The sequence below is a fragment of the Leptonychotes weddellii genome, chromosome 6, assembly GCF_054177405.1.
Source record: "Leptonychotes weddellii isolate Sample4059 chromosome 6, ASM5417740v2, whole genome shotgun sequence".
Taxonomy (NCBI): Eukaryota; Metazoa; Chordata; class Mammalia; order Carnivora; family Phocidae; genus Leptonychotes; species Leptonychotes weddellii.
This window is the reverse complement of record NC_138374.1, coordinates 114,700,653-114,724,610: the sequence shown is the minus strand read 5'-3', so window position 1 is coordinate 114,724,610 and position 23,958 is coordinate 114,700,653. Positions and strand designations below refer to the sequence as shown.

The window sequence follows — 23,958 nt, the reverse complement described above, 5'->3', positions numbered from 1 at the left end:
TTATCTGATATCTTAAGTAGAATGAAAAGGCTACCGTTTAACAGTTCAGTGACATGTGCAATGATAGCACCCGGTCTTCTTCCTGTGTTGCTGTAGAAGGTTCTGGAACAACCAATGTGATCATGAAGATTCCTCTACATTCATAATGGATACCCAAAGCATCTCTCTCCATTTTTCTCGTCTATCTCCCTAAGATGGCCCAGGAAGGAGGGAAACCTCCCTGTAGGCCAGGGGACAGAGCATGGGCACAGAGTGGTGGCAGTCTTCCCCAGAGTCAGTGAGGTGGCACCAGCTTGTGGATGAACCCAAGACCTCCTATCTCAGCTCTGGAGCCTGCACTGAACACGTGCCAACATCCTTTGGATAAGACCGTGTCAGTCATGGAGGCCACCAGGACTCTGTCACTCTTGAATTGATAACAGGCGATTGGTGCAACCTTCAAGAGGCTGGCAACTCAGCTGTCATTCCCAAGAGGTGTCGAATCACCTACCGCAAGCATCACTCTGTCCTGTCCTGTACACTAGATGCTGCCTTTGCCCCCAGCCTTGCATTTGCTCATTATCTTAGGGCTGGTGACAGCCTCCTGTTCTTCCTCTGCCCCTCCCTGCTCTATTCTTGGATGATAAAAAAAAAAAAAAAAAGTTTCTTTCCTTTAAAAATATAGCCGCAGATAAAATCTACCCAGCCTCTCTCACACATACACATTTAAGAGAAAGAAGGCAGGAAAGCCTCACGGTTCTTTCCTACCAGAGGCCAGTGTGTAAGCACACACCCTCCAGGCAGGGCCAGCCTCTCTGTCATTAGTGAGTAATTCCACTCACAGGTTTATAGGGGACTTGATTTAGGGTGTTTCGTATCTTCTTGCAGAACTCCTGGCCCTTAGCTGAGCCTGTGTAAAAGCCACTTTGCATTTGTAACTCTCACTTCAAACACAAGTGGGCCTGCACATCCACGTGGGATCCAGACACTCAGAGGGAGGGACGGAGCTTCTCAAAGGCAATTCAAGAGTTGCAAGCTTTTCTCCCCTCTCTGATCTCTTCATCCCAGGTACAGACCTCTGCGCCCCACCCAGGCTGGCTCCAGAATGCCCACTTTCAAGGAAGAGGCTGCGGGCGTTTGTATCTATAATTCTCTTCTAAAATCACACCAACCTTTTGCTTCTGGTAGCCTGCTATTATTAGATTCCCTGGACCCTATTTGAGACATGAGTTGTGGCCAATTCCTCATAATGTAGGAAAATGCTCACGATACAGATAGGATTGGGTAGGAAAAAATTAGAACCAAAACCACAATATTTAGGGGCGGCTGGCTGGCTCAGTTGTTGGAGCTATGTGACTCTTGATCTTGGGGTTGGGGGTTCAAGCCCCCGCACTGGGGGTACAGATTACTTAAAAATAAAATGAAAAGAAAAAAAATCTTAAAAAAAACCTTCAATATTTAATGTGTTTCCAATTTTAAAAAATGTATATACTCACCGATAGATATAAAAGAATACTAGAGAATACACCAAAATGTTAACAGTTATCTCTGGACTTATGGACATCTTTTTTCTTTTCTGCTTTTCTGAATTTTCCAAACTTTCTAGAATGATCTTGTACGGAAGCAGTACAGAGCTCAGACTCTGGAATTTGAGAGGCATGGTTTCAATTCCACATCCTCCACTTAGTAGCTGTGGGACCTTGGATAAAATATTTTCTCTCTGAGCCTCAGTTTCTTCTCTGGAAAAAAGGAGAATAGGAACGACACCTTCCTCACAGAATTGTCCTGAGGAGGAAAAGGAGGTCATGCAATTTCAACATTTGGTATGGGTGCCTAACACAGAGTTAAGTGCTCAGGAAACATTAGAGATTTTTATGCATTCCTTTTATCCTGGGGGAGTGGGGGGGGGGAATCTGTAAAAATAAAAAGAACCACTTTGCTCAATAGCCACCATCTGGATTAAAGGACACTGGGAAAACAACAAAAGCCCGCCTGAACATGCAGTGTCCCTGAAAGTGAGTGGGACAAGCATAATTGCTGTGTACACTGGGGTTTAGAGATGTCATGTCCATATGAAAGGTGTCAAATGAGGCATGATGACTGTGAGTAATGCCTGGCTGGGGGAAGGAAATACAGACTTTTTTTTTTTTTTAGAACAACACACACACACACACACACACACACACACAAGACTAGACCAGACCACAGAATAATTGATCAAACTAAAAGTAACATGCTAAAGAAAAGCGTACAAACCAGGAAGTATGAAGAAAAGATTCGGTGAGTGGGTAAGCTGGGGATGTGCTCCCTGGTTAAGGTAACAGAGGCAGAGTTGCCTGGGGCTCGGGCAGGATGACTAAGGAGCCGATTGGGAAACAGCCCTGACTTCAACTGGGGCCCAGGTTAGCTCCCAGTTGACAAGGGACTTTGGGATCGGGACCCCGGCCTGGGCCAGCCCTGGGGAGCTCTGGGGGGCAGCTGTTCACAGCCGTGGTGCAGGAGAAGAGCTGAGCTAGTCAGCGGGAGAATGTGCACGCCACTTTCCAAATAGAGCTGCCCTCCTGGATTGCCTCATGGGGCACTTAAGCACTTGGTCTTTCAACGCCCTGCTCTGCTTTGTGCCAAAGATACTAGGGGAGGTTGGACAGCAGAGAAGAGCAGAAAGGGAATTACCACCATTGTCAAAATTCTAAAATGGAGCCCCAGCCCTCTTCAAACCTTGAAGTAGTGGCCACAGAGTTATATTTACACAGTTATACAGAGTTATACTCCCGGCATGGGTCAGGGATGGAGAGAGGGGTCAAGGAGGGGGAGACGCAGCTTGGCTCAACAATTCCGGGGCACCAAGACCCTAAGCAAAGTCTCCTGGGGTACTGGCTCCTGTTTCTGTTCACCCCACTTCCCAGGAAGTTGCCCCCAGTCTCTGCCACCTAAGCCTGGCTAAGCATGAGCAGCTGCCTCTCAGGGCTGCCGGCCCATCCTAGGTGCCCTTGCCTCCACACTTAGAAGTTTTATTTTTCTCATTCTAGGTTTGCAAACTCAAATGCCTAAGGGACGAGGCAGGCACGAAACGAAGCGAAGCAGGCTGAGCATTAGGTGACAGGGCGAGAAGGACCCGGGCACACACTTGTCTGAATGCGGAGGAAGCTACTCAGCTCCTGCTAACTTTGTCCTGAGAAAGAGGGAGGCCGATGGGGTCAGCACTTCTGACTTCTGAGACAAAGCAAGAAATTTGGATTTCTATTTGAAATCTTCGGATTTTTCAATGTCGGTAACCAATTCTCATTCATCTGCAGGGTTGTTTGGTAGGAGGAGGCAGAGAATTTGAGGGTTGAAATGTCCTTGAAGTGCATTTAGGTCAAACGGCTCATGTGATACATGAACAAACTGAAGTCTGGAAAGGGGCTCAGTGATTTCCCAAACGTGATAAAGCAACTCGAATGGTTCGAAACCCAGGTCTCCCAACTTCGAACCTAGAACTCATGCCTCTAGACGCCCCTGCCTGTCAGTAGGAGGCCTTTGCCGTTCTTCAGGCACCAGATGAGGAAGCGCTGAACAGGGATGGGGACGCTGGGAAGGAAGAACGTAAACTTTGCTATGATCTCGGCTCCAGTTTAATGAAAAATTTCTATTTGTTTATCCAGTTATTCATCCATCCAACCAACATTTTATGTTCACAATCATCCTATGAACCCAGGGCTGTGCTAAACACTGGGTGTTCCGAGATGGCTAAGGCATCACCCCTCCTTCCAAGCAGCTCACAGGCTGCGAGTGGGCTCGGCTGACGCCGTAGCCAGCACCAGCCAGCTGCCATAGGCCCGCTCACATGAACTCGCAGCTAAAATTCACACCCTCATTTCCTCTGAAAGCATCTCCCATTACTGGATGCCATCCTGGAGAACGTCCCCCACTCCCAGAGAACCTGGACCACTCCAGCGATCCATAGGGAGCAGGAGCAAGAACCGGGACCCGACCCAGGAGCTCTGTGCCAAGCCCCTTCCGGCTCAGGGAAGGCAAGTGCTGCTTTATTACCTTGGCCCAGCTGCCGCCTCATACCAGCTAGAGAGGGGAGGGGCTCCCAGACTGGGACTCTCCTGCCTGTCCTGAGAAAGACGGCAGCTGACCTGGATGACCAAAGAGTAATGGCATCCTTGGGCCACAGCGTGACCCAGCCTCGCTCCCTCCAACGACAAGAGATTTCCCAGCATTGGCTCCTACAGCATTTGCTTCCAGGGGAGGAATGCAGGGCAGGAGGCAACAAGGTAAGATTGGTTGCTGCGATTCTTTTCCAGGACTGTGGTTGCACGAAGAGCAAGCACATCCCTGGAGGGTAACCTGTCATGGGAAATGATGCAACCCATGGTTGGCCCCCGTGGGCGCCTTGGTGGACAGCTGCAGGAGGTTGGGGCCTCTGGGCCTTTCGGTTAGTGGGGGATAATGGGCTATTATCCTTCTATAAATGTACTGAGCCCAGAGGTTAGCAGGGAGCAGGTAGGCAGGCTCATGTCAGGATCCAGGGAGAAGAAAGAGAAGCGAAGGGTTGGAAGAGGAAAAATTTAAATTTGGTGAACACCTACTCTGTGCCAGAAGCCTGGAACACGAGAGAATTGAGTCCAGAAGGTCAAATGATGTGTCCATGGGCACACAGTTGCCCAGGCCGACTTGAACGCAGTTCCACTGGATCCTCACTCTTATATAGTACCAGGCTGCTGGGACTGGGAATGCTGATGGGGTGACCGAGAACACAGAGCTTTGCTATAGAGAAAGGCAGGGGTTGAGATCCAGGATTTGGTAAACTCTGACCCCTGGGGCTGAAAATCTAATGGAGATTAGCATTCTTTTCTCTAGCCATCGAGGAACTTGGCATTCATTTCCTAGTTCCAGGAAAGAGATTTTCCAGTGTCAGGGAAACCTCCTTTCCCCTCCTCCCCTCACAGGACGAAGTGTCTTAGGTCAGACGTGCCCACCAGCAGAGATGGTTCCAGGACCATACGTTTCTTTGGACTCCTCCACATTGAAGGACTGCTCCTAATGTCCCCCATCAACGCGGACTGTGAGAGTGGAGTGGGGATCAGAGGCACACACAGTGGGTCATTCTCCAGGGGTTAGAATATTACCCTTTTGTCCTCTGACCATGGGAAGCCCAGGAGTACAGAAGATACCAAAGCAAAATCCACTCAATTTTTTACTGAGTCCTTACTATGTGCCAGGTACTATTCCAGCTGCCTCAGATACATCAGTGAACAAAGAGACAAAGAACCTTGCCCTCATGGAGTGTATATTCCAGCAGAATCAAAGTAAAACAGTCCTTTTTTGTGGGAGGCAGTGGTGCATGATAGAAAAGACATGAGTCTCAGTGTCAGACAGGCCTGGTCAAAGATCAGCCCAACCTTAACCGGCCAGTTTTCTGGGCAAGCTACTTAACTCACCGGGTGTTAGCTTTCTTACCTGTAAAACTGGAACAATAGCATGTTGTAGTAGTGCTCTAAGGATTAAAAATAATGTATATGCAAAAAAGGGGGGGTGGCGTCTGGCTGGCTCAGTCAGCAGAGCATTCGGCTCTTGATCTCGGGGTTGTGAGTTCGAGCCCCACATTAGGCATAAAGATTACTTAAAAATAAAATCTTTTTTTTTTTTTTTTTTTTTTTTAAGTAGGCTCCAGGCCCAGCATGGAGCCCAATGCGGAGCTTGAACTCATGACCCTGAGATCAAGACCTGAGCTGAAATCAAGAGTCGGACGCTTAACTAACTCAGCCACCCAGGCACCCCAAAAATAAAACTTAAAAAGAAAAATGTATATGCAATGCCTGGCCTATAGCAGGGTTCACAAATGCTAATCTTATTTTTCCAGGCCTCCTAGCCAAACCCACAGATTCTGGGACAACTACTCACATGCCCTTTATTTAGAAGCTGAAACCAGGGCATCATCTCTACCGTGTCCTGGACACAGTTTCTGTGGTGAGGAGCGTATCTGGGTTTTCATCCGCTACGTAAGGTCAAAGAATGTCCCCTCTAGAAACAGCTGCTCCTTCCTGTAGCCCCTGTTGAAGGCAGAGTCCTCGGTGGCCATGTCTGATTCGTCCCCACTTCCCTCCAGCAGGCCACAGATCATTGGCACAGGGGTGGACACCGGACCTAAGCTGCAATCGGCACCTCTTGGCATCTCTTTGGACTGAGAGACTCAGTTCACCTACTTGGAGAGCTAAGCGGAAGGTCATATGGATTTGGAGGCTGAACCCCCTGCTTGGCCTGATCTCAGTGGTGCTATACCTGTGCACAAGGGAGCAGAGGAGAAGGGAGTGCACAGAGAGAAGCCCCCACCCAGGGGCCACCCTTTCCCCCACTAAGGTCTGTGATGTTCTCTCTAAGCTTCTAATAAAAGCCCCCCCGCCCTGTTTTGTTGCTGCTTTGTAACCAGATGAACTGGAAGACGAATCCTGCACCTGTCTCAGGTGGTGGCTATGACATGATGTGAAAGCAGCTGACATTCAGGCGACATTCAATAAATGCTGCCGAATCTCTCCATGTTCTTGTCAACCAGTCAGTCACTCACTCGGCAATGGACAGAGGAAATCTACGTGTGTTTTAGGCTAGGGCTGGACCTCAGCCTTATGCTATATGAATACCTTTATTGACCTGCAAAACGAAGACTTGATTGCCTGTTGCAAATATTACACGCGATAAGCCTCGTATCTAGCACATAATGAATGGATGGTGGGTCGGGTTATCACTTCTACTGTTGTCACTATTGCTTAACACGCAACACGTGTTGTGTTGGGTGTTGATCGAGGCAAGGAGGGAGGACTCCAGCATCTGGAGTGGGCAGTGAGAGAACAGAGAACAGAGCAGCATATGCTACGTAGTGGGGTCAAGGGGCTGGGCAGCAGAGAGAAGGAACGGAAACGAGCAGTGGGGGCGCCTGGGTGGCTCAGACAGTTAAACGTCTGACTCTTGATTTGGGCTCAGGTCATGATCTCAGGGTCATAAAATCGAGCCCTGCATCAGGTTCTGTGCTCAGTGCAGAGTCCACTTGGGATTCTCTCTCTCTCTCCCTCTGCCCCTTCCCCTGCATGCTCTCTCTAAGAAATAAATAAAATCTTAAGAAAAAAAAAAAAAAACGAGCAGTGGGGAATGAGAGGAGGCCCTGGAATACGAAGCCTTATGCTTAGCTAGCACTTGCACATCCCTAGCCCTTTAGGGTGTATGCAATGCTTTCTCCTACTGTATTTCGTTTGTCCATCACAACACTCTACAGGGCAGATCAGGAAAGGTGATAATATTTACACGTTAGAGATGGGAACACTGAAGTTCGATAAAGATCTGCGTCATAGGTACCAACCAACTCTGCATCCACTCTTTTATCCTGTGATACCACAGTGCCTCTGGAAAGTAGGGTAGAGGGGCTGAAATGGGAGATGGGAAGTTAAGGATTACAGGAGAAACTGGAGGGTTTCTCTGGGAAGTTTGTTTTCATTCCAAGGTTTCATTCAGGTCCTTTCTGGGCATCCCAGCAATGGAATGGCTCTGCCAGATTTGGCTCAGAGGCTCCAGGATGCAGGCAAGGGATTGCAAAGTCAGACAACACGGGGGTGGGGGGGCCAGCCTAAGGACTGGATGTACCAGGCTAGATGGATGCCCAGCTTCCGCATCACGCCCTGGCCCAGGAGAAGGCTTCCTCTGGTAAAGGACAAGGGCACAGCCTTCACCATCTGGCCAGAGGTTCACTGGTAACACAGGGCTGCCCTGCAATGGTCTCCAAGGCCCCTCTCAGCTCAATTACATATGGAATCTAGGCCTTATGTTTCTGAGGCCAGGGGTTATCTTTCCCTGCTCTCCACAGACACAAATTCAAGTTCTCCGGAACACTGTGCCATCCAGGGCTTGCTGTGGGCCCCCAGGCTCAGGACACTTGCCCTTGAGCCAAAAGGGGGTGATTCTTAGCCACTCTGCGTCCTGGACATGACTTCTCCCCAAATCCTAAGGTAGTGCCTGGCATACAGTTTGTGCTCACTTCATGTTTGTTAAATGAATAAACAAACGAGCGAAAGAATGACAGACTGGCTCTGGCAATCACATCAGCCTGTTCTGTCTGTCACATTACAGCGGCCCCAACCTGCTGACTCTTAGCCCCCAAATCAGAGCTCTGCAGCCAACCCAGAAGGTGGAGGTAGAAGTAGTGATCAGAGGGCTTCCCCTGCACACTTCCTCTTACCTTTCAGAGGTGCCAAACCCTGTGGAAAGGGCAGGGCCACGGAGGCCCAGGCAGGGAGAAGGTTCTGCCCACCCGTCTCCAGGACTTCGGCTCCCCCTCTCAATCACCTTGCTTCTCCCAGCTCCAGGCCCACTATCTGGGCAGAGCTGAGGAAAGTTCCAAGAGAGGAAACCCAGCTCCATTAGGAGCTCCCCAGTGATGAGGGTGGGGCCAGCAGGGCTTCTCCTGTGCATTTTCTTCAGTGCTAATGACCTTGATTGTTAAGAAAAGCAGCAACAATAACAATCATGGCACAGCACTTTCATGGTTTCTGGCATTTTCCAAAGTGCTTCTAACACATGACCTCACCATGCTACTACACATCATCCTTGGAGGGACCGGGGTGGTTCTCCCTGTGTCTCAGGTAGAGAGATTGGGTAGTGAGGAGGTTGGGCATTGGTCTGGGTCACATGGGTGGCACTGATGGGGTCAGGGGCCCAGCCACAGACTTGGAGTGGGGAGAAGTGGGGTCTAGTTCTGGCTTGGCCTCAAACTATCAAACTCACCTCATGTCCTTGGGTGAGTAAGTCTCCAGGTTTCAGTTTTCTCCCTTGCCAAAGAAGGCAATTGCACCATTTTCCCAACTCTGTCCATCTCAAATGCTCTGGCTCATAACATGAACAATCCCCCCACCCTCCAGCCAAAGCCTGGCTAACCTCCTCCCCTGCACCAAGGTCAGGAACAAAACCCCCACCCTCCAGCCAAAGCCTGGCTAACTAACCTCCCCTGCACCAAGGTCAGGAAGCCCCTGGAAATGTGGACGCCGGCTGTGTCTGTCCTAGCATGCTAACAGATGTCATCTGAGTGTGTCCCACAAAGAAGGCTGTGGTACAGACAGCAGGGAGGAAACATCAAAAAAATCATCCTAATGGTCCACAAGCACCAGGAGAGCACGCAGGCAGTGGGCGGCTGCTGAGGCCAGATGCCATCCTGCCCGCGACCCGGGCCCTGGCTCAGACAAAGGCTGGAGTCATTCCTGGGGGTGGGGGTTGGGGGGGGTGGGCAGGGAGGAGGGGCAACAGGCAGCCTCCTTCACCTGCCAGAGCATCTGACTCTCCAGGATGCTTGGTGTCCTCTGCCCTCTGCCGGATGCGGCAGCCCAGCTCTTCCTCCCAACCCACCTCCTCTCCCCCAACCTCTCCTCCATCAGATCTATCCTCTCTCTTCATTCAGACCCTGTTTGGCAATCACCTCCTCCAAGAATAATTCCAGGTGAGCCCTGTGAAATTCGGGTCTCCACATTCTCACTAGTACCCTTCAGACCCAAGCATCACCAGGTCATGTGTCCCTGTCTGTGCCAGATGAGCCTTCAAGTGTGTGATCTTGCTCTTGTCTGCCACCAGACTTGGGGGGGGGGGGGTGGGCGGGTAGTGAAGAATAGCGTGGGTATTCCCAATTCCCTCCTTTCTGACTTTCATCCAGCCTCAGCTCCTAAGATATGAGGCAGGGCATTCAGGACAGAGGAAAAGTGCACTGTGGATGGACAGCACTCTCCTCTCTCCCCACGGGCAGCTGACCTGGCCAGTTACCAGAAAGGCTAATGTTGGAATCTCAGCCAGAGTCTGGACAAGGGTTTGGCCGATGTGTCTACCTCCAAGGCCAAAAGTCTGGATTGAGAGGGAGGGCGCGCTGGCCCAGCAGCTGGCCAAATTTCTCCAAACCCAACACACGGTTCGGATGAAAGCCTCATCTCTCTATCCCACAGCACAGAATGCAGTCACTGATTTCCAATATCTGCTAATATTAGCACGAAGCTGAACCATATGAAATTGCCTTTTTTGCATCTCGGCAATTTCATATGGTTCAGGGTTTAGTCTAGTACTCTGGGGATGTCATGTTCCCTAGGACAGAGTAAACCCCCTGAAGGCTTGGACCTCTGTATCTCTAGCCAATCTTTCTTAGTTTCCGGCTTAGGACATAGCAGAATTGTGGCTTGGAAGATACTGAGTCGGGACTTCTTAAGTGAACATCCAGGCAGGTGAGGTGGGGAATCTTAGGACCTGTCCTACTCCCAGACTTCAAGAGTAGCGGTCCACAGGACAGATTCCTTTAGGACTCCTCACCTCTGGTCATCCTCGATAGAAGGATGGAACTTGGTTACAGGCCGCTGTGCTACATTGTACTAGGCTCTAAGATAGAAAGAGTTTGGTTTGGGCATTGAGAATTTTACCCCTTTGTAGAAAAGGAGCCTTGACTCAGAAATGCCTTTGTCCAAGCCTGGTTTCATTTTACAGTGGGGGAGACAAAGGCCCAGAGACAGCACCGCCTTAGTCGAGGTCACACAGCAGGGAAGGGGCCAGATGACCAGTTTTCTGACTCCCAGTCCCATGCTCTTCTGGCAGGCCTGGCAGCACCCAAGAACAAACTCTGCCCTGTCTGCCCCCTTTCAACTTCCTGGCTCGTGCTCTTACAGGCTCCCTAGCAAGACAGAAGGGGAATTGACTAAAGGATCAATAGCCCTCTCCTGCATGAAAAGAGCCCTGAGTCATGCCAGGGTTTCCAGGGAGGGGAGAGAAAGGGAGAGAGAGAGAGAGAGAGAGAGAGAGAGAGAAGAATGGCAGTCCTGGAAACCTGATCTCTCTCCAGAGCTGGGACCAGGCTGGAAAGGCAGGGGTGGCTAGCACAGTGATGATGTGGGTCCCTGACAGTGTAGCTGGTACACAGTCCCTGCCCGGGGGGGGCGGGGGGGGGGCGGCGGGCGTGGGCCCAGAAGGCCTTGCTTAGCCCAAGCATGAAGGCTTAGGGCAGGCACAGCCAGGTTCTCCCAGAATCACCGAATAATAGAATTCAGAAGGGATACGAAAGGCTGGGGAGAAACAGCCTTGGGGCTGTCGGTGGATTCTTCCTCTCACAGCCTGGGACCCCTCCCCAAAAAGTAGGTGGATGGTTCTAGAAGCCTGCAGTTCCTAGGCTTCCTTAGCTGGCCCACAGCATGGCAGGGGGAGGGGGGGTGGAATACCTGCTCCCACCTGTTGCCCCTGGCCCAGCTGGCCCACCCATTGTGCCCCAGCTGCTCCCACCTGGAGGTTTGGAAAGCTTGGTGCTGACAGCAGTGAGGGAGAGAAGGAAGACCCCCCAGGGGAAACCATGCTGTCAAGAAGGTCCCTCCCTGTGTTGTGTGGGGCTGGGGAAACCGAGAAAGGATGCTTCTGTGGGTCAGGAGTCTGGGAGATGAGGAGTCCAGGAACCTAGGGGTCCTTCCTGGTATTGACTTCTCTCCCCAGTTTAGTATCAGAAAAACTCCAAAACTGAAACACTGAAAAAAACAGCACAATAAACAACTCCAGACCCTTCACTGAGAATACCGATTGTTAACATTTTGTATGCAAAGTACTTACCCCCACACACATACTATTTTTGCTAAACCATTTGACAATCACCTGCAAACACTTGGCCCCTAAATACTTTTGCACACTTTCTAAGGACAAGCATATTCTCCTACAAAACCATTATCATTACCATTATGACATCTTCAACAATTAATAATTACATATCATCTCATATCTGTATTAAAATTTGTCCAATTTTCCTGGGATGTCTCTTACAGTCTTTTTTTTGACCCAAGATCCATTTAAGGTTTATTCATGGCCTTTGGCGATAATGTTTCTTTAGCTTCTTTACGCCTAGCCTGGCTTCTGCCTCCTTGCCCTTCTCCCTTAGCACACAATTTCAATGTTTCTCCTAATGACATTCACTTTTTTGAAGCCTCAGTCAGCTGTCATGCGGAATGGCTCACATTCTAGATTCATTTCTTGTCTCCTCATGATTACGTTCCAGATAAACATTTTTGACAAGAATATAGGTGACGTGGTTGCACGTCCAGCGCATCAGGAGGAACTCAGGCTGGGTGGTCCCACTATGGCTGACGTTTGGTCGCTTGGTTAGGGTGGTCAGTGCTGAATCTCCCTGTTGTAAAGACAGGTTTTTCATTTTGCAAGGAGTAAGTAGTCCATGAGGTGATAGGCGTTGAGATCAGCCTTTCACCCAATGGTTTTAGCGTTCATTAGTAAGCCTGGCGTGAACCAGCTATTCCATGAGGGGCCGCAAACTGGTAAATGTCAAGTGCTCTCCGTGCCTCCACCTTTCATCAGCTGGCATCTCTGTGCTATGAGTTTTCCCTCCCTGTTCCACTTTAACTGTCAGAATGGACTCGTGGCATCTTTTATTCAGTGTCTCACAATCTATTACTGTTATTCTTTTCATTGCTCAGTGTGTCCTGAAATTGTGCTGTGGGAGCTTCCTGAAGCCAATTCTGGTGTCCTTTGGCCATGAGCATGGTCTAGCTTTCTGGCGTCACATGATTCACGTGTACTTCCCCAGTCCCACACTTAGAACCCGCCATGTCTCCAGGGAGCACTGCTTTGGTGGTCCTTAGAAAGAAACATCTGGGCGTGAGACGTGTTCACCACTACCGGGTAGCTCTGCTTCTAGACCCTTCCAGGGAATAGACCTAGGAGATAAAGGATCACAGCGTTCTGCCTCACCTTCCCTGGTTCTGTATTTCTGTCTCTCTTCTTCCATAGTGAAACCCTGATTTCCAGAGCTACCAATATGGTTACTCATTGGATCTATCCTACAATAAACAAAAAACTGTTTCCGATTTCTGACACCAACAACCATGACTAATAAAACAATGATAAAGTAAAGTTCAAGATTTTTTTTGTAGTTCTTTTTATCCCGAGAATATACATTCCACTAAGAGTCAAGGCATTAAACTAAAAAAATTACTTGAATTAATTATTTTCTTTGAAGAGTGATCAAACTGATATTCAGTTAGGTTCACTGTTTCTGTTGTGGTTGGCTTTGGGGTTTGCGGTTTTCTTTCTTTTGGATCTAATTTAAATCTAATTTAAACCCAAAACTGTCTAAAAAAGTATAATCAGGAAAGTTTCATGCCCGTCTCTATCTCCTCTACCTTGTTCCCACCCACTCTATAGGTAACCGTTTAAATTAATTTCTGGTTTATGCTTTGTGTGTGTTAGTGTGTGTGTGTTTGCAAAAAAACTCTTCTTATTTCTCCTGCTTTCTCAACTCAAAGGTGGCATATACTATCTGCACTCTTTTGCATCTTGCATCTTCCATTTAACATATCCTAGAAATCACATCATATCAGTTCACAGGGCTCCTACTTTTTTTGGCTGCATAGTACTCCATTGTGTGGATGTACTGTTGTTCATTCAGCCAGTCTGTTAAAGATGAGCATTGGGTAGTTTCCAGTGATTTCCTTTCCTGTTACAAATATGCCTTAAAGAATCACCTTGTGCATATGTCTTCTTGTATCTGTGAATGTGCATTTTCTGGATAAATTCCTAGAAGTAGGACTGCTGGGTAAATGCATATGCTGTTTTGTTAGATATTGCTAGCTTGCCCTCTGTAGGAGTTATACTGGTTTGCACTTTTAGCACTGATTTTGCAACCTAGGTGGATCCTGCAAGAGGTGCTCTGAGCTGAGAGTTTCCCCGAGCCTATATGTGAGAGTCCTTGACCTCCCCACCAGTAAACACACTACCTCACACTCCCCGTGCCCTAGTGATCTGGCAGGAAGGCAAGAGCAAAGGGGTCTCACTGATTCCATTCCAGTTCATCATCCTGAATTGTCCCAGAGCTTTCTGTACTTCACTTGGGAAATCAGAGCACAGAGAAGTGATGGGGCTAAAAACTTCGGCCAGAGAGGAATTAGAGTGGCGAAGGCACTAGAGAGGAAGGACCCTTGCCCCTTGATGCCTCAATTCTCACCTCCCTTTTCCCTCCTTTGGCCTTTCCACTATCCCACCCGCCACCCACTCCCCAACACAAATTGGCTCCAAAGGCTCCTCTGCTGACCGGGAGCCCTTGGCTCTGGTCCTAACTGGATCCTGCCTGGTTTCCCTCCTCAGACCACATTCCTGTGGGCTGAACACAGAGGGCTGGCTTAAGGTGGAGGCAGAATTCAAAAGTCCCTGTCATTTCTCTTTTAACATGTGCAGAGGAAGTTAAGTCAGTGGAGCAAGTCTGGCTCATTACAAGGGAAAGAGGAAAGAGGAGACAAAGAGAGATGTTGGGAGAGGAAGCACAAAACATTCCGCACAAGCCTTGGGGACTCCAGCCCCAGGAGCTGCTTTCTTTCTATGACCCGCTCTACAAAAAGGGGAAAGGGGAAATGAGCAGGGGAAAGGATGTCATCCCAGTTTGACCAAATACCAATTGGGGATGATGGGAATCAACAGGGACCTGGGCTGGGAAGGGAGCTCTGTCTGAGGGATAGGCTGGGGGGGAAGACATCAAAGGGCTGGAAGAATTCGTCCAGGGAAAGCAGTGAGGCCCCACGGCAGGGCATTCCTCTTCAAGGTCAAACCAAACACCTGGGTCAACCTAAGCCAAACATGATTCTTAAGGTCCTGGGGAGCCAGAACGACCACTTTCCTCTCCTCCCTCCAAAGCTTCATGGATCTGGAAAGCCCTAAATGGGCAGGGCTTATCCATATCTTTGGGTGCTTGGTCCCAGACCAAGAACATAGACAAAAAAGAGTAAAGGGCCCACGAGGATTACCGAGAGCAGCTAAATTCTTGAAATAGAGGCAGTTTCCTGTGGAATGCTGAGTAGCTGACAGGTGGCAGCTGAGTCAGGGCTGGGCCCAGTAGCCCCAGGGCCCCTCTTCCTCTGAAGACCCTCCAGCCAACGCCGGGGAAGAGTGAGGCTCCCCAATATCATTGCTCAGGGACCGCCAACCCCCCTCCACACCGCGTTACTTCTTCCAGCACTCACCCCTTGGGCAAACTAACTGCTCTCCTCCAGCCCGTAACTGGGCATTCCCATTTTGACTTTGTTCTGACACCAAACACCAAAGAAATCGGACAAACCTGACTCAGCCACTCCCTCCCACCATTACAGCGGGTGCAGGCTTTCCACTGTGCGGAGGGGAACTGAAGCCCACATCAGCCCGGAGGAGGGTGATTCTCTGGCTCTCCCAGAATGTCACTTCCTTCTTTCAGCAAACGTTGACCAAGCACCTTATAACCTGTCAGGTACTGTGTTAGGTGCCGAGAGTCCCGGGGCTAAGACTGTGCCTCCTTCGATCCAGCCTCGAATCCAGACTTGCCCTTGAATCCAGCCAGGGACACGGCGGTGGCAGCGGGCCGGGGAGGGGCCGGGGAGGGGCCGGGGAGGGGCCGGGGAGGGGGCCGGAGGCTCAGCGCAGGCCGGAAGGCAGCAAACCTGGGCTTGGCCGCTCGAGCGCCTCCCGCGCGGAGTACTCGCGGGTAGGCGGAGCCGGGGGGGGCGGAGCCGAGCTGCGGGAGAGGCCGCGACGGGGCGGGGCGCCGGCCGCTGGGAGCCCGGGGGCCGCGGGTTTGCTCCAGCCCGGGCGGGAACCGAGAGGAGGTGCCCCCGCCGCCCCCGCCCCGCGCGCGACTCCAGGCCTCGGTGGGGTGGGGGGATGGGGGAGCCGGCGCCTCGGCGCGCTTTAGATAAGGACCTGCTCCTCGGGGAGAAGCCCTCCCCGAACCCACCAGAACCTACCCCTAGTCAGAGCACTGAAAATAGGAAGGCCAACCGTTGGGATGGTGGGATTATGGGCCCCCACGGTGGCAGGGCGCGCGGGGGGAGGGGTGATTTCGGGGTTGTACCTCAGCAAGATGGTGGCAGGGAGGATGGGGCTCCCCAGCAGGAGCAAAGAAATGGATTCCCCTCCCCCTTTCCTACAGAACAAGGGCATGGATCCTGTCTTGGGCCCCCTGCCCACTGGGGGAAGGCCTCATTCCATTCTCCATCAGAAGACCAGGAGGGAGAAGCTGCCTGGCCTTGGGGTGCAGTCAGATCAGTCATCCAACGCCTTAAAATGAAAATTGGTTCCTGTTGCTTCCTGGGCCCCCATTTAAGCTCTCCTCCAAAAGTCCTTTGCTTCCTTCTTTCCAGTTGCTAAGCTCCCACCTTTACCACCCCTCCAAACAAACCAGCTGGGGCAGAAGGCAGGTGCTTCCTCCTCCTCCCCACCCCCGACTGACCCCGCTGATCGGTCAGCTTCAGGCCCAGGACCCACCTCCCAGAGCCCGCTCCCCATGCCACCACCCCTAGGCTACAGGGACCCGGGCTCACTGAGCCATCGGAGCCACCACCTCTTCCTGCCCCCCTCCTCCTCCACCTTCCCCCAGCCAGCCCGTCCTGACCACCTAGGCCCCCCTCCATGGCCTGTCCCAGCCTAGGATGACCCCGGTCTCTTCCCTTCCTTCCGCGGAAAGAGGGCCGGCGCTAAGGGGGCTGGAGGGGGCCTCGGAATAGGAAGGGCAAGAAGGGGCAGCTCTGGGGAGGAGCTCCAGGAGGGAGGGGAGGATCTGCAGCCTCCCTGCCAGACACCCCACCCACAGGAGGAGATGGCGCTGTAGCCCGGGATTCACTTCCCCTCCCCCGCCGCGTCAGTTGCGTGCCCGCGATTTCTCCATCTGACATCCCCCCTACCAGGCCAGCCGGCGCCGACACCGCGTCTGCAAGTTGTTGTAAGTCCGGCAGGAATGCCCGGGGGAGGTGCCTCTGGCCAGCAGAGTGCCCACTCGCTCCCAGGATGCGCAGGCCACTCCCGCGTCCCCCCCCCTCCCACGCAGCAGAAGAAGAGCGGTGGGTCCTTCGGAGACACGGGGGAGCGCCTGAGGCGGGCCTCGCCTTGGGGAGGGTGCCAGCCGGCCTCCTCCACTCCAAGAGCCAGCCAAGTATGTGAGGGAGCGAACGTGTGCAGGAGAGCGGGAGGGACCATCATTTCCAGCTCTTCTGCAAGACGGCGCAGTGGCCCAGGACGCTCGGGGGACCCTCCCCAGGATGCCCGTGACCAACCTCCAACCGCTCAACGCTCACCAGCCCCACAGGCACAAGCCTCGGAACTGCAAACTTTCCAACTTCACCCCCTGCTCTTTCCTACCCCTTTGGGACCAGAGATGTGTGGGGCGGTGCCCTCAGAGACACTCATACAGTTGGTTCTTGACGCTCGGCGCACACTGAACAACAGCGGGGCCAGGGAACTCCCGGCTTTTTCCACAGCTAATTACAGACGTGAAAGTCTGAGGATGTTTTGCAAGCGGCAGAGAAACTGCTGAGGTTTCTCTACAAAGCTAAAGAAATTTAATTTGTGCACTCCCCTTCCCCAGCCCCCAACTTCTCCGACGTCCGCCGCCCCCGCCCCCCCCCAGTGAGCCCCTCTCCCAGCCCCTCATTGCAGCCCCTCCCTCCTGTTGAAAATTTCTTACTCGGTCTTTTTTTTTTTTTTCCCATCTCTCTTAGAGGCTTTGGAGAAAGGGAACAGACGCGGAAAATATTTTTGCAACAGTTTTCCATTCTGCGTCTCATTCCCAAGCCAAGGGGGAGGGCAGGAACGGATGGGGGGAAATAAATGCTTTTTCCAAAAGCTCAGTTTGGGTGTGAAAAAGACGGTGCCTCCATTTCCCTAGCCCCGTGGCCCAGGAATGACAAAAACTAGGAAAAGAGAAAGAAATCACTTGTTTGATTATTCGGTCTCTCAGAACGGAATCTAGGAAATACGGTGTTTGACAAATCTGTGCGCACACACACAGAGACGCTCACAGACACACACACTCCAAACCCAGTCGCAAGAAACATGCTAGGCAGAGGAAATTCAGGGAGCTTTAGAAGCCATTGAGAGCAAAGAAAGAAACAAAGTTTGCAAATCGCGAGTCAATTCATTTTCTGCAAGCCTACCTCTCTTTCTAGCAAAGATCCAGGCTTCTCCAAGCGGGACTCTCCCTCCGGGTTTCCATGGACGGGGTAGGGTGGGGGTGAGCACCCACCGGTCTCCCCAGTGTGGCAACCACGCTAGAGAGGCTGCCTCTGCCCTCTCGCCTTTCCAGCTACGGCCAGGGAGTGGGCTGGGTCTCCTCCCCCGGCCCTCCCAAAGGGAAGGACCTCTCAGGTTCCTGGAAGAAAATGGGTGCAGGGGAGCTGGACGGGTGTCTCTGGCCTTGCTCTCCTCGTAGGGATGGTTCCCCAGGAAGTTCGTGCTCCCCCCCTCAACCCCCAGCTTTGGACGGTCTCAACAGCAGAGCTTTCTTAAGAAAATGCTTGTCATGGCAACAGCTCCAGCCAACTCGGGCCAGACTCTTGCTCACCAGCTCTCCGGGAGCAGTGAGGGAGGAGAAGGGGGAGGAGCGAGAGCTGGAGCGGAGGTGGGGCTTGGCTGGAGGCCAGACAATTACTCTACTGTTAAGGTGGCCCGGTTTCGAGCTGCAGCGGCTTCCTGGTTCGTCTTAAGGGGGAATGGAAAAATGGAGGGGAGGAATCCTCTCTTCTCTCTGGTTTCCTCCCCTCCCTTGCTGTCACATGTGGGAAGGAAAGTAGGGTGGGGGGTGGAGGTGGGGAGTGGATGTGGGTGGCGGTATTCAACCGTTGCTGGGTGGAGGGAAAAAAGGAAGCTTCTGCTGGCTGTTGGCTTCCTGCAGCTCCTAAGGGCCTCTCAACCTCTTACTCACTTAGACCCAGGACCCAGAAACCCAAGGTGTCTGTGGCACCTTGTGCCACCGGCCCCCACCCTCCTGCCCCTGTCTGAATAGGGGGCTCCCTGGAGGAGAAGGAATTGCTTTGGATGCACCCAAGTACACAGCTTTGCTTACACACAAATCTTAGTACACACCTCCTCACCCAGACTTTACACACACAATCCTAGGTCATATTTTGCTCCCTCTTGCCTCTGTACCTACCAGGGGCTCATCCACACTGCATGATAATAGCTGCTTTCTTATGAGCCTACTATGTGTGGGCTAAAGCAGAAAAGCTTTGCTTGTATATGTGGTCTCATTTCCACTTCTCACGGCAATCTTGGCAGGTACTTATTATTATCCTCATCTCAGAGTTGAGGAAATTGAGGATCAGGGGCTGGTGCAAGGTTATACACCCGGCTAATGACAGAGCCAGGATGCAAAGCCAATCAGACCGACTCCAAAGTCCATGGATTTTCCTGTGCTTGTGTCCTACTCCAACACACATTTCCATTTTCATGCCCTCACTCAGGCATCTGTGTGCACTTATACACAGCCTATAAATTGTTAATCACACCTCCACAGCCACACTCCCACCAGCATTGGGCAAGAGTACCACCCATAGCTTTTGCCTGGATTTTGATTGTGGCTTTCAAGTACAAACATGCACCATCGACTGATTCACACAACAAATCTACATTGACTGATATATTCCCACACCTACCTCAGCACACCGATGGCTCATTCATATTCATATGCTTCTGGAAGGCATGTTAACCTACACAGGTTAAGGTTGTCAACTGTGCAGTGAAGAAGGTGACCTCCCAGAACTTCAGGGTTTGGGAAGAGGCTTCTTAGATCCTTCCAGCCTAACCCAGCCCTTCACACCATCCCTGTCCTGCTTTGCATCCTGTCCTCCCTGCCCCAGGACGGAGAACCATAGGCACATGGGGAAACAGACTTGTGAATTGGACTTCTAGAGTCTACTTTCCTTCTGCCCCTTAGCATCCTCTCCAACTGCCTAACATTTGGGTCCTTTTCTCCTCTCTTTATTTTCCTATCCCACTGTTTCTCGGGAAATCATCTGCATCCTATTTGTAACCTCGGGGAAAGTTAAACAGATAAAAGGAAGGAAACTTTTTTAGATTTGTTACACTGGGCTCAGAACTTAGAGCTCCCCCAAGGTGGTGCTGAAGACTGCCTGCCGCCATCCATCTTGGGAGCCAGGTCCAAAATAAACCTCTCCTGTCCTGTGCCTCCTCTCTCCTGCCCAGCTGGTGGAAGCTTGCAGGGGTGTGGGGGGATTTTAGGGTCACCTTCTACGGAAACCATCCATGGGCTTCTTTTCCAAGTTTCACCCTCCTTGGCGCTTAGAAGACACCAAGGGTGAGATTTGTTCTCATTCACTCCCTGCTCCCCCCAACTTCTTTGGTCCCTCCCACCCCACTCCCCAGGGCATTTCCTTGGAAGACCTGCTGGCAAGGATAGGGACCATACCTTGTTAGAGTTTGGAAAGTCCTGCCAAAATGTCAGCTTCAGGAGCCGAGATGGGTTGTTGGGGAAGACATGGGAATGGAAGGAAAGGAATCCGCTGAACAGAGCTTCAGATTTAATGGCTTGTCAGGCTCCCTGCTGGATTGCAATAACTTGACATTTTGGAGCCCAATGAGTGTCAGCTGCGTCTTCATCATGAGAAAGCCGGTCTCCAGAATGGTGCCTTAAAGGTATTAAAGTATCTTTTAAGCTCTGTCTGCAGTGGCTGTGCGTGGAAGCGTTGCCCAACTGTTCAGTAAACTTGTCTTGGGGGAGTAACAATTTAGGCCAGATGTGTGGTTCCATTAAAGGAGAAGTCTACTTCGGCTGCCTGGCATGTGGGGGCTGAGACATGATGCCAGTTCCCAGCTGGTGAGTATGTGAAAGGCAAGATCCTCTCTTCAAACTCCCTGGGTTCCAGGGAGACCAGCTCTGTGGGGGAGGTGCTGCCCAGGAGGCTCTGATGTGAGTCCCACCTCTGGCTGGCTGGGATTCCTGGGCAGGCCAGGAATATGGCTTCCATGGTAGCCATCAGGTAGGTCCTCCCTTCTCTCAGAGCCCAGGGCTCCCCCTGCCCAGGCGGGGGTGGTGGGATGAGAGAAGAGGAACCCTCCACCCCATTCCAGCCCTCAGCCCTTGTGGAGGCAGGAGGGAAGGATGTGAGACATGGGTCAAGGTGACTTTAGGGGCCTTTAGCCGCAGCCTTATCTCTACACCTGAGCCAGCCACCGAAACCTGTGTTTTCCGGAAACCCAGAAACCTCGGTGCCTTGTTTCTTCCAGCAGCAGGCTTGAGGTCTTGGGTGTGGGGAGGACCCACATAGGTGTTTAACAGAAGAATATGCTCCTCCGGCCTCTTGGGAGCTCCCTCTTGAGTTCCCCAGATCACACTTGCTGATTCTCCTTACCGCCTTTGAGTGCAAACTGCATCTCTCCCTCCTGGGGGTATCTGCTATTTTACCTGTCCAGAACAGCAACCATCCTCCCCACACCCACACCCACTTCTTTAAGACAATCTTTCTCCTCACTGTTAACATGGGAACTGTCAGTTTATTAGAGGTCCCGCCCCTACTTGGCCTAAACTGAGCCAATTACATCCTTTCCTGGAATTTTTGAACTTAGGACCACAGAAAGAACAAGTGTTGCTTATCTCCAGCAGTGGACACTGTGAAGAGTGAGGCTCTGGAATTATCAGCGGCCATGTTTCCTGCGCATGGAAGAAAGCTGACGGTGGGAAAGAGGAAAGCTTTCGTGGGGAGAGAGGCTGAGAGGAGAGATGAAGAGTGAGTCCCTGGCAACATTTGAGTCAACTGTACCTCATATCCTACTGTGCCCTTGCTGTTCCTACAAATGAGTTGGTTACATGACTCATTATGCATGTATAAGATAAGCTACACTAAATTGGGTTTTTTGGTCCCTTGTACGAGGTAATATAGAAACCCTTCGAGCTGGTACCTACCATTTAGGTACACTCATTTCAGTGAATTTTATTCATTCATTTTATTCATTACTGGATACCTACTATTCAATTCACGATGCATTTCTTGAATGTCTACTGCTTCGACATCCACTGGGCCCAGACAAGATGTACAGAGATAATAAAGCTTATAGTTTAGTGGAGGAAAAAGATAAATTCATAGCACAAGTAACCACAATAGAAGGTGTTATAATTATTCTTTGAAACATATTTACTGAGTGCTTACTCTGTGCTAGGTAGTGCATGTTAAAAGGTGAAGTATGAAAATACAGTAGTCCCCCCCCTTTTTTTTTTTAAAGATTTTATTTATTTGACACAGAGAGAAAGAGAACACAAGCAGGGGGAGTGGGAGAGGGAGAAGCAGGCTTCCCGCAGGGCAGGGGGCCCAATGTGGGGCTCCATCCCGGGACCCTGGGATCATGACCTGAGCTGAAGGCAGACGCCTAACCAACTGAGCCACCCAGGCGCCCCACAGTAGTCCCCCACCCCCCCGGCCCACTTATCCCTCAGGGAATACATTCTAAGCCCCCCAATGGACACCTGAAACCTTGAATAGTACTGAGTAGTTATGTTTTTTCCTATGTGCACCTACCTACCTACATACCTATGATAAGTTTAATTTGTAAATTAGGCACAGTAAGAGATTAGCAGCAATCTCTTAGGCACAGTAAGAGATTAGCAGCAATAACTACCATACTCCAGGGAATGGCTACTTCCGACAGGAATGTTAGAAGGCTCTAGAAAGGAGATGGTATTTGGAGGTACCTGAAAAACCTGGAAGAGCAAGCTTTAATCCGTTTTGGAGGGGTGAGTGGGGTGGAGCCATGAGGGTAATGGCATGAGCAAAGGTACAGAGGTAAGAAGGATGGAGGGAAGCCTGGGGGGCTGGACTACCGAGGGCACTGAGTGGCCCCCCAGGTCTGTGTCGAGCAAGCTCGCTGTGGCAGTGGTGTGGAAGGTAGATTGGAAACCTAGGTGGCAGGCAGGGATGATCCGTGCCCAGTGCGATGCTCGGCGGTTTCATATAGTTGTATAAAACACAGTCCTTGTCTTCTAGAAGCCTCCCATCTAGTTGTGGAGACACATGAAATAGATAACAACAGGGGTGAGTCGGTTGAGTGTCTGACTCTTGGTTTTGGCTTGGGTTGTGATCTTGGGTTCTTGGGATGGAGCCCTGTGACAAGCTAAGCAAGGAGCCTGCTTCCATTTCTTGCTCCCTCTCCCTCTGCCCCTCCCCCTCGCACAGACACACTCTCTTTCTCTCAAATAAAAAACAAAAATAAATCTAAAGAAAAAGAGGTAACGAAACAGTGTGTGATCATGTCTAAAAGGATCTAGATGAAAAATCCAAAGACAGCTTAGTGAAGGGGAAGCTGAAGATGGGCTGGAGCTTTTGGGGGATGGCTTCTTCCAGTTGGTGGGGCTCCAGCTGGACTTTGAAATTCTTCCCAGTGTCTCTCTTCCCACTCCCCTGCAGAGGAGTCTGGTGGTGGCTGAAGGCAAGCTATTTATCTGAGCAACATCTGCCCTCATGCCTCTAGTCCTTGTCATACATAACCCCGGGCAAGGGGAGGAAACCGGATCCAGGAAGACAGAGCTGGGGAAACGGACATAGCCACAGGTTGGCCCCAAAGGCTCAGGGACAAACGTGCCCCCGTAGGGACTGGAGATAAGAGGGAATAGGCAGAGACATCGAGCCAGAAGTCCATAAAATTGGCCTGGGCCAAGATGACAGGAGATAAAAGGAGGCTGCAACTAGATAACACAGCCAAGGTTCAGCCCCCAAGATGATAGATAATATAATCAAACCGCTCACTCTCGAGTCTGTGGCGAGGGTTGCTCCAGGAACCAGCTGGGGAGCACTCTCCTCCTGGAAGACAATAGTGGCTTCAGTGGGGGAGTTCAAGGGCGATAAGGACGGGCAGCTCTGGCTGCATGTGTTTGAGCGAGGAGCGAATCTCAGCAGCTGTCTCAGCAGCCAGCCGGGGCCATCTTTCCCCTGCAGGAACCTTGCTGGGTCCTCCACAGGAGGCCTGGCTTCCTGCTCACCCCCTTGCTGAGTGTGGGTGGTCATCCCCACCGACAGGCAGCAATTTCATTTTTCCCACTTCCTGCAGTTCCTGCGGAGAGGACTGGATGGGACAGCCTTTACAGAGGTCCTTAGAAAGCGTGGCGTCTGAATTGCATGGGTGCGATGCAGAATTAAATCAGAGCACACTTTCTCCGCTGGCTCAGAGGAGCTGGTCTCAGAGGATCGCCAATCT

At 51.3% G+C, this 23,958-nt stretch overlaps 1 protein-coding gene across 5 annotated transcripts in view; it reads right to left on the bottom strand.

The window, feature by feature from the left end:
• The window catches only part of ATP2B4 (ATPase plasma membrane Ca2+ transporting 4), a 91,855-nt gene extending 73,528 nt beyond the window's left edge, over positions 1–18,327 (bottom strand). For 2 of the 5 annotated variants that reach the window (XM_081825025.1, XM_081825024.1), the window contains exon 1: positions 17,913–18,327. The gene's annotated coding sequence lies outside the window, so the exon portion shown is untranslated. Of the gene's footprint in view, positions 1–15,070; positions 15,093–16,664; positions 16,793–17,912 lie in introns of those variants that run through there. The other 3 variants (XM_081825021.1, XM_081825022.1, XM_081825023.1) reach the window with 3 other exon arrangements.
• Positions 18,328–23,958: the final 5,631 nt, after the last annotated feature.